Source organism: Ambystoma mexicanum, chromosome 11 (assembly GCF_040938575.1).
Source record: "Ambystoma mexicanum isolate Mex_15411 chromosome 11, UKY_AmexF1_1, whole genome shotgun sequence".
Classification (NCBI taxonomy): Eukaryota; Metazoa; Chordata; class Amphibia; order Caudata; family Ambystomatidae; genus Ambystoma; species Ambystoma mexicanum.
The window spans coordinates 1,052,552,447-1,052,572,534 of record NC_090934.1 but is presented as its reverse complement, the minus strand read 5'-3'; the positions used below and the strand labels follow the sequence as shown (position 1 = coordinate 1,052,572,534).

The 20,088-nt window shown below is 43.9% G+C and overlaps 1 pseudogene; it reads right to left on the bottom strand.

Moving 5' to 3' along the window:
* Positions 1-2,923: 2,923 nt before the first annotated feature.
* LOC138505331 (U2 spliceosomal RNA) lies at positions 2,924-3,065 on the bottom strand (annotated as a pseudogene).
* Positions 3,066-20,088: the final 17,023 nt, after the last annotated feature.

The following is a 20,088-nucleotide window of genomic DNA, read 5'->3' as shown; positions in this document are numbered from 1 at the left end:
TACAATGCCTCCACATTTATCCAATTTTACAAATCTTGTGGCTTTTTCAACAACGCCTTACCAAGCAATAATCCCATTGAGCACCCATAGTGATGCACAGACAGCAACTCATAGTACTGTGCTATTGTTAAAAGAGGCCTTCCCAAATGCTAGTTACCCACACCCTCTACAGGTCTCCGTTGCTCTCGAGCTAGGTCTGTTCTTCAACAGGCCCCAGCCACCTTCACACAGCACACTCACCACCATAGAGTTGCAAGCCCCCGAGTCACCTGGTTTTGAGCCAGATCCGTAACTTTTGTTGCAGAATGTTGATGAATCCCTGCAAGAGATGCTTTACAGGCGGTCTAGGGATGAGATGAGAAGCAGGAAAGATCAAATGAAGAATAAGCCTATCTCAAAGTGTCCCACAAAGCAAGGTGTGAAATTCCTTGGCCAAAAAGGGTGCTAAATGGAGTGCTGTGGCTGCTGAAAGACAGAAAGAAACATGCCAACAGTAAAAGAAAGTCAGGTGAGGGAGAGAGAAGCTTTCATTGTGTACAATCAGAATACTGAACTATGCCAGAGTTCATTAGGAAGAGCAAGAGTAAACGAATGAGCCTTTGCACAGGATTGTAGGATGGACAGCTGAACAGAAAGCACACTTTTATCAGAATGTACCCGTCCTTTTCTGCCAGGTGCAGAAGAGGCTACCTTTCAGATCACAACACAGATTTATTTTCCTTTCAAGAAATCTATTGCTGCCCATTTTGCACAATACATTCAGTGAGAACGCTTTCTGTGAAGGGAGAAAATACCATAGATTATTGTATTCTATCCATGTCAACTTTTACATAATCAATTTCCTCTACTGTGCATCCATATATAGAAGGATGCCTGCATTTACATATCCAAATCTCCTGGCATGGTGATCATGTCTCCCTTGCAATGCAGCGACTGCCCTTTTAGAAACAGCTGATGTCATAGCAACAGCTTCATTTGACATGCAATATATGCAATCATACTCCAAAGGCCTTAATTAGGGAACTCAGATAGCAGTTGCCTAAAAGATCTTTATCTGCATCATCAAACAACAGGGATACCAGAAAACATAGAACAATTAGATATTCCACTGGTGAATGAAAAGCAGAATGCTGCATGCAATCCTGATGTCTGTAACAGTTTCAGCACATCACGAAGCAAACATCATACACAATGGGCCTCATTACACGGTAGGGGGTAACCATGCCGCTATTAGCGACATGCCTACTTCCTTACCGCCTACCGGGTCCGGGTAGGCGGTATGGGGACTTACCGGGTCATTCCGACCCTGGAGGACCCGGTAAGACCCCATTCCAAATACCATTCCCCATTCCCATTTGAGCGCCCATAGAGCTCAATGGGAATGGCAAAGGAGCTAATAACGGTACCACAATTTGCGGTACCGTTATTAGCTCTGAAGTCCCTCAGCGGGTTCCGTCCTTAACGCCTGGTCAGACCAGGCGTTAAGGACGGGACCCGCTGAGGGACCTCATAGTAGGGCGCTAAGGGATTACCGGCACCGGTGACCTTACCAGTGCCGGTAATCTCTTAGCGCCTACCATGTAATAAGGCCCAATGACTGTAATTATTGCACCGGCTGATTCAGACCCTGGCCCGTTCTTTTCCTGAACAAAAGTTAGCCTTATCACCACTGCAGATCTCTTGAAACTAACAGCTGTCGTCAACTGGAAAAAACTGCTTTTTGGACACCTGCCCACTTGGCCTCCTTAAAGGACCCGTTGGGAAAATAGGATACTTTTGATTGGGGGGTGGTCCCAGCACCGCTGAAAAAGTCCCCGGTCTGATTGTTAGAAACACAGACATTCGGAGGATGTTCATACCAACTATCAACCTATCACCAATCTTCCCAGTCATGGTTGAATTTGGAGAAGGCAGCATTTATCAAGCTGAAAACATGTCTGGGAGAAGCTGGTGTATTGTATGCCGCAGAGACCAGATTTATGGCCGGTCATGCACTTGAGTCCACTCTGGTTGGTGTTGTAGATTATTTCCATATGGCCCGGTACAGGGGCTATATTTCAGTCCTCATCATGTTGAACCTTTCAGTACCTTTGAATCTATTGACCATGGTAGGTGGTTACACTGTCAGCATGATTTGACAAGGTTAGGGATCCATTCTTGAATGCATTGCCTTGTCCTGCGAGCTAGGATTTAGTGGGTGATCATGACGCACAATGTCCTACCAGTGGTTTCTGTAACCTAATAGACTATGTAGGGTTCGGACCGCTCCCCTCTAATGATTAATGCAATGTCAGGCAGATTCAACAGTATTCTAATGACTCTCAGATCTGTGTCTCTTTCCAGACAAGCCATGAGATGGCCTGAGAATCCCTTTGAACCTGCCTGGCTGAAGTCACTATTTGCATGGAGGATTTGGATAGTTTGCTTAAGATGATCCCAGACAGGCTACAATAGAAGAGCGACCGGAGGCCAGGGAAGCTGTGAGATTCCATTACTTAATAGCATGCAACACCTACCTGATACCTGGTCCGCGGCTCAGTGTACAAATGCATCCACTACAGGGATATAAGTTTCACATCATTGTTATAGGTTCGAATCCCGGTTCATTCAATTTTCCAAGGTCAAAGAAATGAGTACCATTGAGTTGGGTAATGGTCACAGCAAAAAGGGGACTTCGGTCAAACCCTCCGATTCACAGAGTGGAGCTGTATCCTTGTGCCACGAATGTTACTCACCAACTCTGGTCGGGGGATATTTACACCTGCTCTCGTACAGTACTGGAAATGTTGCCCGCCTCCCCCATTTAAGACACACATCGATGGTGTGCATTTGCAGAACTAGCCATAAGAACCATGTTCCCATTTGGACTTTAATCTAAAATGTTGTTATATATATCTGTTTAAACGTGGGTTCTTTTCTGTGCAGTGTTCCCTCGAATGGTGGAGGTGGAATTTTACACTCAAAAATAGAAACCGTAATGGTCTGTTTCCCGGAATCATCAAAAACACATTGCAGTATACACATCAATACTACACTTGATCTTAGCCAAAAGGCCGAGAAGCATACACATCAATGCACTATATGAGATGTGCAGAGGTGTAGCTAGAGAGGGGTTGGGGGAGCTGTAGTACCGGGGCTTTTGTTTGCAGCGCTAGATAGACGCTCAGTGGCTACAACCAAAATAGTTGCCCTGAGTCCCGGGCCATTATGCAGCAGGGGTACCTCACTCAGCCATTCAGCTTTCAGTGAAGTGACCTCCCAAAATGGTATTGATTACAAGATTTAAATAAATCACCCTCTTCATGTCTCTTATTCCTCTGTCCCTCCTAGTTCTTTCCCCCAGCCTATTCACACCCTCTCCCACCCACCCGCACTGTAATTGGGTGCTCAGACCACTGACGAGCGCAGATCTAGAATCACTCCTTTATACTACCTCAGGCCCATGAGGACGGGTCCTGCTTCCTTCCTCCTTGGGGTTGCTTGCAGCGGGGTGAGTGGTACACCTGTCTGCTAGTTAATTAATTTTATTCTTATTTTCCTTTTCCTCCCACTCCCCATACCTCTGTCCCTCCTAGGTGCTTCGCCTAGCCTCTTCCCGCTTTCTCCCATCCACCCGCACTGTGGTTGGGTGCTGAGACCCAGGAAGAAGCCCTCTTTGCGCAGATCCCTTGGGCACCCTGCCCAGGCAGCTGGCTAAGAGCAAAGGCAAAGGACAGCTCCATTGGGCAGCTCCCAACCCCTGTTTGCCCTGTTCACCCAGGACACCTGACAAACATCCTACTGCTACAACCAGATACGGTGGCAAGAGAAGGGAGCTCAGTTATTACTGGACCCCTGAAACCCAGGCACTATTACTTTATATTGCCTTATCATAACCTGCATCTGCCGTTGTGTGGAGCCTACATGCTCTGCTGAGAGTTTGTTGCTGTGTTGACCCCTACCATTGTTTTAAATCCTGTTGCGCTCAGAGGTTTTGATACTGTGCCAAACCCCACCATAGTTGTAAATGTGCTGCACTCATAGGTCACACATTTCTTTATATCTTGCTGCGCCTAGAGGTTTTTTTATTGTGTTGAATTCTACCAATGTTTGAAGTCTTGCTGCACTCAGAGGTCACACGGTGTGCTCGCTTTATATCTTGCTGCGCCCAGAGGTTTTGTTACTGTGTTGACATCTGCCATTGTTTTAAATCTTGCTGCACTCAGAGGTGTTGCTACTGTGTTGACTCTTGCTATTGTTTTAAACCTTGCTACGCTCAGAGGTTTTGTTACTGTGTTGGCTCATGCTATTGTTTTAAGCCTTCCTATGGTCAGAGGTTTTGCTACTGTATTGACTCCTGCCATTGTTTTAAATCTTGCTGCGCTCAGAGCTTACACATTGTGGTCACTTTAATTCTTGCTATCCCCAGACGTTTTGCTAGGTGAGCTATCAGAGTATAGCTACTGGTGAAGTCACGTGGAATATAGAACACAGCCACTGTTGAATCTAGGAGAAGTATTAGAGTATAACCACTTCTGAATCTAGGGGAACTGGTAGAATACATCCACTGTTGAATCTAGGAGAACGAGTAGAGGGCAACTACTGCTGAATCTAGGAAAACTATTAGAGGATAGACACTGCTGAATTTAGGAGAACTATTAGAGGATAGCCACTGCTGAATTTAGGAGAACTATTAGAGGATAGCCACGGTTGAATCCAGAAGAACTATTAGAGAATAGCCACTACTGAATCTACAGTATAACCATTGTTGAACCTAAGAAAACTACGAGTGTATAGCTACTGTTGAATTCAGATGAAATGTACTGTATAGCCACTGTTGAATCTGGGTGCACTATTAGAAGGCAGCCATTGTTAAACCCAAGTGAATTCTACAATGTAGCCACTACAGAATCTAGGCAAACTGTTAGAGCACAGCCTCTGGTGAATCACTCCTGGTGAACTATCTGAATATAGCCACTGTTGGATCTAGGTGAATAGACAGAGCATAATGACCCTGGTACCAAATTAAATTAAATGGGATAAGAGCAGAGAAGTTGGATATTCCTGAACTCAAAAGTTGCTGCACTTTGAAGCCAGCCTAGTGCTGAACCTGTACACCTAGAAAGTTCAAGTCCTCTCCAAAAAACACCTCCATGTGTGTTTGGCATGGGTTTAAACACTGTGGTATTTCTTCTCTTTTCCCCTGTTGACCCTTTTTACATCAATTATTTTTTTCAAACAGTTGGGGGAAGTCCAGCTCCTTTGTCTCTAATAGTCTGCACTCCTCTTTCCAGGGCCACTGTGCACCAAGCCCACTCAGCATCCACGACTGAGCTTCTTGCACAAGCTCTACTTTTTTCAAACTAGAGCCCCCAAACTTTTAATAACAATTCTTGAGCTACGCGGCACTAGTCCTTTTGAGCAGATGCAATAGATGACCCACCACAACTGGCGCCCTTCATCCTTCTGAGCAGGAGAGAGAGTACAGAATAGCAGATCAATGAAAATACACCTCAGGTTATTCATGTTCACTTTACTCGGACCCGAGCTTCTGTTCTCTTGTGATGTGTGGCCCTGCCTGTCCCCTACAACCACCTCTCCAACTACTTTGCTCTCTGGGACCTGGCCAAGGCCCTGCCAGTGCATGGAAGTGCCAACTAGCCCACAAGGTAGATAAGCAGGTTCACCGCTGTGATCTGTGTGTGATCTAGAGGTAGCAGGTTCAAATCACTGCAAGGCCAACGCAGCCTTTCATCCTTCCTATGTCAATAAATGAGTACCAACTTGGGTTTGGTAATATTGTATGTAAATATGTTCTATGTAAAGCTATTTGTTGAAAGCGCTTTCTAAATAGCACATCGTTATCATTAACTTGGAGGTTAATTCTGAGGCTGCTCCAAACCGTTGACTCCAAACACGCTTTGTGTGCCACTTCACATGGATTCTACCCCCCCCCCCCCAGAAGGGTCCTCTGTTATTCCTTCACATCACTGTTTAATTCGGTGGCATTGCGGGTTGTAGCTTTCCCACTGAGCTCCAAGGATGCAACTGCTCAGTGGGGCATCTTTGCTCTTCCACCCCATAATCTTTCGTTTAGCTGAAACAATCTTTTTTTTTATCCAGCAAGTTTCATAATTACAAACAGAGTGGGGAAGTCAATCTAACAAGGAGACATCTAAACATTAACATAGAAGACGGTTTGAAGTTTCTCTAATGTCAAAATAAAAACTACAAACATAGACTTAAGAGCAGTCCATATGCCCTTGCATCTTTAGAATCAAAGAGCATGTTAAGAGTACCTTTTGAAGATATCTATGCTATCTTTGCAACCCCAAAGATGGAAGGATCTATTCCTATTTTCTCCTCCAAAGTTCTCTATCCACTACTATGGCTGTATTTGTTTCTCTCATGTCTCCCCCAACTTCAATTTAGGGCCACAAAAAATGTTTGCATATGCCAGATGCTGAAATTTCAGGTGGGTCAATGTATCGCATATTTATTCCCGCTGGGGTTGTTGAGCAGTCACCTATACTGTGCAATCTTTCATGGTCACCCATACACATCATCATTCGGAGACGGTGAAAAGTGCAGGGATTCCCCAACGTTTATCTGAAACGTTTCATTGGGGTCTTCGTAACATCATTCTAGAACCAACTCTAAACCATTAGTTATGCCAGACTGACTCCATCATATCTCTCCTAAGCAGTGCCCGCTGTAGCCCTACATGTGTGTTTGTGTCCTGTGATATTTCATAACCATATGTCCGCTTTTGGCCTGCTAGGTAGACATAGAGTGCAGACGTTCAACACTAAATGGGTCCACCTGACCCTCCTCTGGAGTGAGCTACACAGGAGTCCATCCTTGCCCCTCAGTTCCTTGGACTGGGTTCTTTGTTGACTCAGCACAACATCTTTGCAGAATTTCTCAAAAACCAAGAAGTTCACTTCCATCATCACCGTTGATTCTGCAGCTTACACACGGACACTTATTCTTGCTCTCTTTCCTCCACCAAGGAACGTCGTTACAGTACTAAAGATTTCTTTGACGAAGGGGGTTGGAAACTGAAGCTGCAACATGAACAGAGGATACATCTATTGGCTTCATTTTAAAGGTTGAAAAGATGACCCAACTAGGAAAGTGTTAACAGTGACAACTTCTCTGCCATAGTCCTATTTTACTTAGCAGTGTGCTCAACATTATTTTTTATTACTTTGCACAAGGTCCGACTGAACAATAGACACAGATATTTCATCTTGCAGATAAATAAGCAGAGGAACCTAATGTTCCATCCATCCTACACTCAGCCTATGTAATGGGCACAACCTCTATCTCACTTGGAGTGTGCTGATATGCAGAAGCCCAGAAATATTTCTTTATGGTTCACCTAACTGCGAGGAGCACACCTTGACTCAAAGACAAACCACAAGATGTCATTTGCATAGGCTGCCATTTATACATACCACCCACAGTCAATCCCTGTAAAATGCGCACGTATGTTTCAAAGCTTCCAGTGCAAGCTGAAACAGTAAAAGGGAAAGAGGACATTTCTGTGCCGTGCATCTGTGTATCTCAAGGTATGGAGGAGCCATGCTATTGATGTACACACACCCTGTGGGGCATGGTTAGAGAATTTTACCATTGTCACCTCTTCAGGGAGGTCATTACCTTGCAAAGATTGAACCACATTCACATCAATCAAAGGGTTTCTCAGCATAGAAAGCAGCTTCAAAGGATGTTTGTTGATTTGCTACAAGCCACTCAGCACTTGGCAAAACTAGTTAGGCCAGCCCCACAAAATCCGGGAGAATAATTTAAAGAAAAATGTCCTCAAGCTGGGCAATAAATGTGCAATCAGTATTAATTATTTGCATTAATTTCTCATGTAAGGGTTATGGCAATCACCTCCATGAAATTCATCTTTTTAGAACCCTTACTTGTTATATCTATAAACAATTCCAGTAATTTTGGAGCAAAGCTTGGAAGATGGGCTTCAGAGTACTGAAATGGTGGATTGAGTGGTGGTGTGCAGATAAAGCTTCAGAAATACCACTCATAAGCTATGTATGTTCATTGCTATGCCCGTGAACTTAACCTTGTGCAATGCCTCGCCTAAAGGATGCCAAATATTTCTTCAATACATTGGAAAATCTATACACACTCTTCAGTACTTCTCTTATTCATCACCATAAATCCAAAGTGATTCAAAACACCCTGGGATTAAAACAAGGTGAGCTTCTCCAGCTTTCAGACAAACGTTGGTCTTGCCAGGTCCGCTCTGTAAATGCACTGATAACTAACTTCACAGCTGTCCACCAGTGCCTTTCAGAAATCCAATCCAGTACAGTAACTGGTTTATTGTTAAAATAAAATAAAAAGTCAATAGTATTTTGTCTCTTTATGTTCTTGTCTTTGTTTACGACCACAGAGGACTTCCACACAATCCTCTAAAAAGAAACTCTAGATTTAGCTAAAGCAGTTGATTTGAAATAAGCTATGTTCAATACGTTAAAATCTATGCGAACTACAGAAATAGTTTCAAGCTACTGCAAAAAGCAGAATTTGCGCTCTGTGATATCAGCATAGAAGACGAAGAAATAGTAACAGAACAAAGAAAATAGCAAAAGAGCATGGAAGACTTTGTGGTTGAACAAAGTTCTTCTCTGGAACATGTCAGTACAAAAGATGACAAAGTAGTTTTCCTGTGCTTCTATTGGATGATCTCCGAACTAGAACATTGGAACTCTAATGTCAAAGAATAGATGAGGCGAGGAATTCAGGCTTGCAGTCCACTTTTCCCAAGCTTCTTATCTGAGGATTTTAGCAAAATTGCAAACCGATACGAAATAGAAATTAAGTCTGAGGAACCACTTGTAGCAAACAATTATTTTGCTAAAAAGAAACAGAAAGGTCAAACTCTCTAAATGCATCAAGTGTATAAGCTTTTAGATCCTCTAATGGTTCCCAGCTGTAAAATAAAATGGTTCAAATTGCTATAATTGTGCAAGTGAGAAGTTGTAGCTGGGAGAGATCTTTCAGTGCATTACGGAGACTTGACAATTGGCTCAGATGTACAATAGGGCAATCTAGATTACAGGACTTTGCTGTACTTTCAGTAGAGAGAAGAGTGCTACAATCAGTTTCTAATGATGCTATTGTTGATTATTTTGCTGGCATGCACGCACAAATGTAATAACCTACTTTTAGTAGTTAAAATGGTAAATTAAGTTATTTGAGATTGTGATATTATGCAGTTTGTCAAACTATATTTGACATGGTTTGTTTTGTTTGGCTTCTATAGGAACCCAATCCTGTATCTGTGTACAGTTCACAGTTGTTGCAAAGAATCATTTTTGTTTTGTATTATGTATCTTTTGATTTAAATTTAGTAACAACAATCGGCTAATCTATGTTGGAATTGGAAATGCATCTTTCATTTTTACTGTTGTATGTTCTGTCCATACTGCATTTCTACTAAATGCAAACTCACACGGTAATGGAATAAATAAAAAAATTGCACTGTTTAAAAAGCTATGTTGGAATTAAAAACGCCTTTCATTTTTTAGTGATGTTATGTTATTTGTGTATTTGTATCACGGCTGCTTGCCGCTGGCTGCAGCTTATTAGCAGTACAGTATTTGGGGGCCCTTTAGATCAATAAGAACCATATGACCTTTTTTAGTTATTTTGGAAAACATAAGCTGAAATATGTGTGATTTTAACAAGGTTTTTCCACAAAATGTCTCACTGGGGGAAACCCCCCCATATCTCCCTGGTCAAGTTCAAGGCTCACAAGCCCACTAGCTACACCCTGTCAGTTTGTCAGCCCATCAACCAGCAGCGAGCAACTTTATGTCTAATGTGGCAAACAGTTAGCTTTCCAGCTGTTGCTTAAATACAATTTCTCAATCCACAGCAAGTCTTTGGCTGTCCTGTCCAAAGGCTTTTCTTTGTTTTATATAACCTCATAAAGAATTGCCTCGCACTATTGGATGAATGCGCACATTTGGATGGCAGTGTAGCTACATGTTAGCAGTACCCAAAATGAGTGTGAGCAGTATACTATGCAATATTCAGCCTCGAAAGTGCGACGCGGCGCATGCGTTCATATGATTTAGTTATGTGTTTTGTCTAAACTAGTGGGCCCTAGCCCCTGATCTTTTACAAACCAAGCAATGCCTCTGGAGATGTGGGCACGTGCTATTTTAGATTTAATAAAGAGGAAATGGGAAGGAATACAAAAATGCATCAGGCAAGCAAAGAAATCAGGAGATGCGGACTGAATGCACAAGAGCCGATTACCCGAGGTTGGTAGGAGGATCTAGCGAGCATGCATCTCTGACATATGGTAATCAGAGCACTGTAGAACGTAATGACACAGGCGCCACTCTGATGAGTGGGTCACCCTGAAGACACGGAACTTCACTCCTTTCGTGCATTAAACATCATCCATCTTTATTCATTATGTATCGTCCTTTGAACCCATGATGGCTTTGAGTGGCGGTCAGGGCAGCGTCTACTCCCCCTTCATGTTTTGTCCTTTGTGCAGCAGAAGAAGGTTATACTTGCATATGGTATTTCAAGCCCTGCTTTATCCCGGTCCCTGCATCTTTCATTTATCAGTCACCTCATCTGTAGCATTTTCTGACCTTTCCTTTGAAATCCCCATTTCCTCTGCTCCCTGCAAAATATGATTATGGGCTTAACCTAAGGTGCAGTCAGCTCACAAATGAAAAATGGGTATCAATTTTCTAATTTTGTTAATGAAAAAAATAAGGCTTCAAATCTCCAATCCTGCTTCAGCAGCATTGCCTCAAAAATACGTTAGAATGTATGAACCTTGCTGAATGAAAGAATACTGCAATGAATGCAGGTAGACACAGTTGCAGCATATTTACCAAATGGAGTTCATTGTGTGTCCTGTTTTCCCACCACACCTGGAAACACAAACGCATACACCACAATGCACTCACAGATGCACAAACACCCGCCACACACTCTCAAACACACAAACACACACAGATACATACACAATGCAAAATAAATAGAGGTGGGCAGAATTTCCACCCGTGAAGCAAAAAGTGAGAAATACGCACCAGAATCAGTTTCTGCAAATCCTGCGAAATCAGCATTACGGTTCCGCCACCACTGAAATGTTGCTTAGTTTTGTGAGATTTTGTGCAGAGCGTGGTGTTTTGATCTCATGTTGGTTTCGTGTAGTGCAACGAGAAACCACAAACATGTTTTTTTTATCCATTCTAGTTTTGTAAAGTGCCACAAAAAACTTTGCACGGTTTTCTGATTTGTGATAGATTTTGAACAGCGACACAAAAAACTATATGCAGGTCTTTTTTCGATCCATGCTAGTTTTGTGCTGCGGCATTAGAATCTTCCTGTGGTTTTCACTAATCCATGCTAGTTTTGCATTGCGTCAGGGGAAACTTTGCACATTTTTTGTTCGATTTGCACTAGGTTTGCCCAGAGGCATAAGGAACGTTGTGCCACTCTTTTTGATCCATGCTAGGTTCGCGCAGTGGCACGAGAAACTTTGCACGGCTCGTTTCGGTTCACACTGGGTTTTATGTAATGGCACAAGAAACCTTGCACAGCTCTCTTCGATACACAGGGGTGGCAGAATGGCAGACTGGAGTGAAACGGATCGAAATCAGACAGATTTTGCTTCTGCGGCTGACAGAACAGAATTTAACAGTTTTGGCCAGCTCTAACTACAAATAGAAGTGTATATTTTTAAGACACAGCATCAAAGACACCACAAGTACAAACATGCTATTAGAAAACAGCATTAAAAGCAAGGCCAGAACTACCACTATGCGAACTAGGAGGCGGCCTAAAGCAACACCACTGGGGGCACATGGGGATGTTGGCTCTGATAGCAAGGGCTGTGTGCTGAGAATACTGTATTCAAGATTGATCACAGTCTCACAGATCAGAGAGCTTGGTACTGAAGAGTATATGGACAGGGGAACCCATCATGCTAGACTGATCCGTAAAAGTGGTATTGGCCCTGAAATTCGTTCTGAGATTGTCCCTTAATCAGGGAGTATGTTGATCATTTATTATGTGCTGGATAAGAATGCCAATATAACATTTTGAAATATGTAGCAGTTTCATGAAAGAGCATGATAATGAATTATCACAATGGCAAAAATGGTATCACAATCTAAAGGAAAATGGTGGCAAACGAGACTAAGGCTTATGGTTAGAGTTAGCATTTTGAATGTAAACATAAAGCATTGAACATCCAAGGGAAATAAAGCTTGTAGGAAGGTTGTGCAGAAAGGGTTCGGTTTAGGGCTGAGATAAGAGAACAGCGGAAAGGCAGGTGACACAATGATTAAGGAATGAAAAGAATGCTCCTATGAGACACGTCTGCATTGCCTTCTGCCCTAAGCGACACAGCCACCCTTGTTTTACTGCCCCCACAGGATACATCCTTTGTTGTAATCATTTCCCACATGCAGGTGCCGCGCTTCTTGTCTTACTTAGGTTGAGCATTTCATCCATCACCAAAGAGGCACCGCCGTCATCAGTAGCGGGGCAGTTTTGGTGCAGGTGTTGGGGGCGGCTAATAGGGCACCAGCGGGAGGCGGTATTACCCGAATTGTTCATTTACAATTATTAGAATGATACAATTGTTTGAATAACCGGGGTCCGAATTGACCTTCTGCACAATTGACTGTATGGTCATTTTTATATATATATAATGGGTTGGGGTAATAATAATATAAGGGGATTGGGTGGGGGGTTGGGGTGGGGGGTTGGATTGGGTGGGGGTTGTGGGAGGTTTCCCCCCGCATATATATCCTAATTGACCATTTAAATTCGGTCAATTGTGCAGAAGGTCAATTGTTTTTTGAACAATTGTCATTCGTACAATTTGTATACAACTGCGGGAGGCCGGGGGGCTCACTAGGCACCAGGAGGGAGCCAGGCCGCCCCCCCCCTTGTGTTCCCCCTGGCTCTGCCACTGGTCGTGATTTGTCCTATCTTCTCACGTGCCTCACACGGGTGCTGAATGTGCTGCCGCATGGTGCAATCATGAGGACAATGTTTCAAAGCAGTGGGCCTACCAGGTGCACATCGAACAACAATGTAGCAATTCACACTCTGACAAGGAGCCTGTGTGTCATCCTGTGTGTTTGTTACATGCAGTACTGACCTCGGAGAGAAGCAGGATCCATGGGGACATCTTTGTCCGTGGTAAATGTTTCATAACCGTGAGTACTGTGCCTCTGACTCACTGCGCATCACTGGTCTTCCTCGGGTGGGTGTAGGGTCTTTGAGAGCCAGCTTGAGCAAGTCACTATTTTGGCGAGTGGGTGATTAATTCAGTGATTGGGTGAGAGAATCATTGAGTGAGTGGGTGAGCAACCAAGTGAATGCTTCGTTCAGTCAGTTCTTGAGTCCGTGAGTGAACAACTGACTGAAAAGGCTAGTTACAGTGCACATGACAAAAAAAAATAGCGACAACCTGAATGCACCCTCTGTGAAGCGTTTTCTCAATTTTCAAAAGTATGGCTTTACATCAGCTCCAAATATTTGCTTTGACAGTGAATCTGTTTTAAAGTTTCACATGGCCCAGATAAGGGGTGAGTGGGTGTTCATTAATTTCTTATTCATTTGCAATAGCAAGTAGTTTGCTTTCACCTGTAGCCTGAAACGCTGGATTGATTTGTGCTAAACATTCCCGCGGAGAAGGTGTCTTTCTTAGCCACTTGGGTGTAGTTGCACTGGCTCTCACCTGGGTGGACACTGGTATGGAACTGGGGTGACCCAGCAAGTGACCACCGACTGGATCCTGAATCATAGCCATTCTGATTGGTGGTCAGAGAGCAAATTGTTTTAGGGACTGCTACTGTTGTCATGAATGTGTGTGTGTGGTTTGTCCGGAACCTTGCCCTATAAAACGTTTAAAATGTCGACTTATGTGGCTCCCTTTGGGGTCGCCCCCATGGTAGAGTAGATGGGCTCAGAAGGATACAATATTGCCGGAAATAGCAAAATGAAAAGTGGCTGTTCAGCCCTCTATATTGAGGTTCACTGTGTGTGCTTCAGGGCCCCTAGTAACCCACATGATTCAACCAGCTATGCAGGGTCTATCTGTCTCAGTCCCGGGACATGACCCGTGGCCCACAGACTGACCGATTTCTGGAGACCTGCCTGGTGTCCTGCATGACATGAAAAGTATCACCCTTGCTACTGTGCCTGGCTGCATGCCAGGCAGAGTAGCCCCTCTTGGATGCTTCGGTAGGCAAGGACAATGCCAAAGGCTGAGATATTGCAACTCCAAAACCGAGACATCTCACAATATGTGTGTTCACTTAAGAAATGGGTGGCGTTGTAAGTATTGATGGAATCCTTGCTTCCTACATTTGTGAGATGGCATATAACACAATGAATTAATAAAATGCCTTAACACATTCAGAACAAAAAACATACAGATGATTATCCTTTTCCTCGGCATCAGTTCAGGCAGAGTAAAAGTCAGAGATTGGAGAAGGAAGACTTTAGAAGTTGGCCAACAGTAAGTTGGAGGAAGGCCTGTCTCAGGTAGCTGAAGCTTCAACCTTTGAAGACAATGGGCCTCATTTTGAGATCGGCGGTAATTTCTTTAATGCCACTATGGCAGATTGCCAGCTGTGCAGGTGTGAAAGCCCTGACGTTTATGATTTTGATTACATAAAATGATGTTGCTAATTCTTTTTCTGAAAGGGACATATGCGAGCCAGACCCCCTTTCATAAATGCTCCACGCTAAAATTATAGTGCACTCATATGCCTTTGCTGAGACAGCCTCCTGGCACCCTGAGCACAAGCCCTGCTTCAAATGTTGCTTGTTCATTCCTCACAGCTACTCCAACACAATGTTTCTGCAGGCAGAGATGACATTTTGATCTTCTGCACCTCTTTTTACAAATGTAAAAGTTTCATGCCTTAGTCAGTCTGATGGCATGTAAGTATTTAATTATAAGCCTTGACTAGTTGGGACATGCTGACCTTTGAGAGTAGACAATTGTAAAGCCATGGCAATTTTATATCACACTAGTGTCATCTCTCTGAGCAGAGCCTAGCTATGAAAGTACTGATGCATATTGGTGTCTGATCTGACTCTCTTCACAGATGCCATGCTGAACAATGTCCAGGATGCTGCCTTTTGATCCTCCAGCAGGAAGGGCAACACCTTTGTCACAGTGGATAGGAATCCTCACTAGAGGATCCCTTGGGAATCAGTACTTTAAAGGCAGCACTGACATAACAAAGCCAAACCCACACCAGCATGCTGACCACTTTAATCCCTGTGAACTCAGAAGACATGTGAAGGGGGTGGAATTAGAGTAGCCAGCATTTTATGATGAGATGATATTGGTAGCCAGAAGGGAGAGGTGGTCTTGGAGAGGGGTTCCACCATCTTGGTTTCCTTTAAGCCACTCTACAACTTCCTGCCCCTTCCCTGCTTATTTCCTGAAGGACACGCCACTCTGGGCATCATGTCAGAAGCTAAGTGTCACTTGTTACAGTGGAGATTGGACCCCTTATAGTAGGCTTACTTTGGACCAATACCATGTGACATTTCTTCTTTTCTCCAATACCAGGTTGTACAGTTGATCCTCCCTACGCTCCTATAGTTAAGTTCTAATTCTTCGCTCTTATCAATTATCAAATATACACACTGCAGCCCCGGGATTGTCTTGGCAACCACCCGAAAGTGCCCAAATAATCAACTTAAATTCAACTTCATTAGTTTCTTTATATATACTTTTCAAATTCCACCTATTTCCTAGGGAATTTTCAATTTCCTTAGGTAATAGGGGGAATTTGAAAAGCATATAATAAGAAACTAATTGAGTGCACTTAGGGGATGATCTGAAGTTGAATTCATGTGACATTTTGCATGTATAAGGAGAGAGGAAACCCCTCATTTCTTGAATCATCTTTGGACTCTTAGAAGGTGTGACGAATCCTTGGATGTCTTTCCTTCTCATATAGGGAGGAGCCTTCCCACTGGGCCTGGGCGGTGCAGCAACAGTTCAATAATCCCCCTGGGGGTGCTGCACCGTGGGGGGATCACATGCAGAGGAGAAACCCTTATAGGAAGAGGGATGACATCCAGGGAAAATGTGGTATCCCACAGAACCCTTTTGCCTAAGCCCCTCACCCTCTAACCGTGAGAAGGGTAACATAGTCCCCCAAAGCTCTATGTATGTCTCCAAGGTAGAATATTGCAACTCACTACCTGATACCAAGACGAAGGAGAGTAGGGACTACCCATGTGAACCACATTGTAAAACTGAGTTGAAGAAGAGTAAGAACAACCTAGAAGGAAGTAACATTGGTTGTACTGTAATGAGGAATAATAGGAGTGACCTAAGTGAGACCCCCTTCCAAGTGCTGGGACAAAGAAGAACTCCCTTTACTCACAAGCAAGCAAGGTCAGTACTCGGCCAAAGAAGAAGCGTCGAAACATGAAGATCACTGTTAGGAACAACTTTCAATGGGGTATTGGCTACCGGCTTCCTATTGGTCCAACTGCAGTAAAAATACAAGAAGGAATCCAGGAAGTTTTGTCAACCCCTCCCTTCGAGGAACCAGGAGCACGGAAGCTGTGCTGTAAGAGAAGGGGTTGTGGACTGGTTCGCCTACCAGGGAGACGGGAACCTTTGCAAGCTGACGAGGTGACCAGTCCTCCCTGGAGGAACCCCAAGGGAAACCCTCCCAGGGGGAAGTGGATGGTTCAAATCCTGGCAGCAGAAGAGGAGACAGGACCCTGACGTACCAGGAGTGGGTTGCTTACTGCTGGCAAAGGTGTTCTGAGTCATCCTTCACAGAAAAAACACCAAAGAGATGCAGAAACCTCAGACCTCAGCCAGACGGGAAGCCTGGAGCAGGTGGAGAAGCTGAGATGTGCAGCTCAGAAGCCGGGTGTCAGCGTGGATCCACTGCAGTCCCTGGAAGCTGCAGAGGGAAGCCAAGAAGCACCTGTGTATGCAGGTTTCAGCCTCGCCTTCGTGATTCTGCTTTTAGCCGGTCTCGTCTCCCCGACCTCTCTGGAGAGCTGACCTGTAGTTTTTGGTTGTCAAGGCCTCCAAAAGCAATCTTCATAGTCACAGTACATGGCAGGACAGTGTACCAGGCTGGCTGTGACTAAAAAAGTATAGTAGAAAAGTGAGAAGAAGAACAATTAAAAATAGAAAAAAGGCGAGTCTGGGATTTGCACCCATATGAAGAGAGAGCCAAAGCAACCTTCGTTGTCACAATACCTGGCAGGATATGATATGATATTTTATCTATAGCGCGCCCTAGTATACCAGGTTGGCTGTGACCATGAAAGTAGTAGTAAAATGAGAAAACACAATTACAAGTGTAGAAAGGCAAAAGCATGAAACTCACTCACATATGAAGAGGCAGCCAAGGCACTCTTCATAGTCACAATACCTGGCAGGACAGTGTATTAGTAGCCAAGGAGAAGACAAGAGGAATCTTCATAGTATCTGGGAGATGCAAGAGCCAGGTTGACTGTGAATTGTACTGGGACCTAACCAAGGGTAAGGAACGCAAAGCCCCCCTTTTGTGTTTGTGGACATGTTTGGAGAACTGAAAGAAGGAAGTCCCTCATTGGACATTCAGAGGGTGAGGCAACCTGGGGAGTAAGGTTGTGCTTCCTTTTGAAGTTCATTTGTTGCACCATTTTGCAACTTTATTTTGTACGCTGGAAAATAACTTTGAGAATAAAGAAAATCCCCTTTTCAAGTTAGTTTAAGTTTTTAGTGTGTGGGCTGGAAATAGGATTTTTGACATGACGGTGGTCTTATTTCTTTGGACAATCCTGACAAACTCCTTAGAATATTCTTTTTAGTCAGGGAAACCTCTCTTAGTATTAGGGACGGGAAGGTAGTTCCCCAAACCTTTAATTTATTTAATAAAAGTCATTGTTAACTATCATGCCACCTGTGTGTCAGCCTCCTCCTTCCACGCCCAAGGATTTGCTTGACCTCTGCTTCAAAGTCCTCCTCCATAGAGGTGAAAACACAAGGCATCCAAGGCAGAGGCAAGCTGTATTCCCTAACCCTCCCCAGGGAACAGCAGGGGTAAGTTGCTGTGTACCACAGCCTCACTGCTGCCTGCACTGGCACAGGGACTCCGTTCACTGAAAGTTAAGGATCCCCTGTATGTGCCAGACAACTTCCTGCAGTGTGAGTGCAGAACTAACTCACTCAGTTTGTCCTGTAAACTCTGAACTGGGTCTCTCAACAACCGCACACTCAAGGAAGTTAGCCCTGACTATTCATGAATCTCAGAACCAGCTTAGTTATGGTTTGGACCTTCAACACCATGCAAACTGCTGCAAAGGGACCACCGGAGACATCCTTGACATCAATCCTCAACTACCACTGCACTGGTGAGTTCTCTTGACACTGATGTGGAAGCTCCACCATTTCTGCACCAAGGTCACGCTGAGTCTTCTTGCATCCCCAAATCAACATCACCACCTGGTCCTAAGTCAATGCTGGTGCAGTGCCCTGACGCTGTGTTTAGCCAGCGAAGCCAACTAGCCACTTAAGTCTCTGCTTCTTCGTCCCAGCGGTCAAAGAGTCCTCCAGTGCTGCTGACCCAACACTTGCTGCCATTCCCAGCATCTTCAACCCTCAAGCAAAGGCCGCTGCCTTAAAGCACCACATCATTGGGACTTGTTGCTGCCGCTCCACAACTAGAACCCCAGCCCAGCGCCAAAAGTGTCCAGACTACTAGGTCCAGTTTGTGGGCCAACAGTGATATTTAAGCTGACCTGCTCTAACTTGTTCTTCAAATACATTTCCTTTAACAGTGCCACTGTTGCCAACCTATTGCCTGAACACCCCTGCTCATCTATCCAGAGTGCACTTTCACAAAAGTCTGCAATCTTTGTATTTTCAGGCGGGGGTTTTGGGGGTTTTCTCTAATTAGTTGATTGCATTTTATTGTTTGATAGACATTCGTTATTTTGGACCTATTGTACTGAAGTGGATAGGGGATCCACTTTTGCCCGCTCATGATCCTCCTGGAGATAAAGCCTGCACACAACCTCTGCTACCAAAAGGAGCCAAGGAGGTATACCTTGTGGGCTGTGCCTGTTTCACACTTATGATTAGGATCACTACAGGTTTAGTGGTAGTGTGGGGAGGAGTAGGTGCTTATGTCACTGCTCATCCCGGTCCACCTGCAGAGCAGTAAAAATGTCATTACAGCCACTCTGTCCACTGAATTTCCGGCGGTATTATGAGTAGGATAACTGAGGTGTGCATCCCCATTTTAGGATTCCCTAAGACTCTATGGAGGTATTGGAGGATGTACTATGGTAATTCGTTGAAGTATATTACTCAATATGTGGAGGTAAAATGGAAGAATTGCCTCCAACAATATGACTGAGGCAAATCCTCCACTGCACCTCAAAAGTCAGAATTCAGTGGTGCAGTAAAACAGGTAATAAATCCTTTACTGCTAAAAAGTGGTAACAGAAATAACACCAAAAATATATGGCACCGACAAACTCGTAATGAGGCCCAATGGTGGAGAAACAATTCCTACCTGCCATCACGCTTCTAGATAGATCTTCAATAAGCACATGTTTAATAGTGATTTGATGTGCACTCAGGTGTAATGATTTACTTAAGAAGCAAAAATCAGTACATGTTTTTTTTTCATGGCACACTTTAAAACAATCTGATTTTTTAAAAACCTGAGTACACATCTGAAGCATAAATGGTAGCACCAAAGATGCTTGAAGGCTATTTTATTGTACTCCTGCCATCCTAGGTCTATCACAGCTCAATCATGGAAGTTTCATGGACTGCCTTTCTGGAGCATGGGCAGGTTCAAGCATGCTCCATCACATGTTTGCCTGTCAAACTGACTAGATGAGTCTATACATCTACTCGCCTATGCAAAGCTGTGTGTTCTTTGCAAACCAAACTTAAGATGCGTGGGTATGGTGAACATAAGTGTTTGTGTTCTTCAACTGTTATTGTGGATTTGAACCTTTTTGTTAAAGTTCGTCTGGAAAAGGTACAACTGCTTTATTCTATGGCCTTCTACAAACCTACTTCCTCTGATCGAT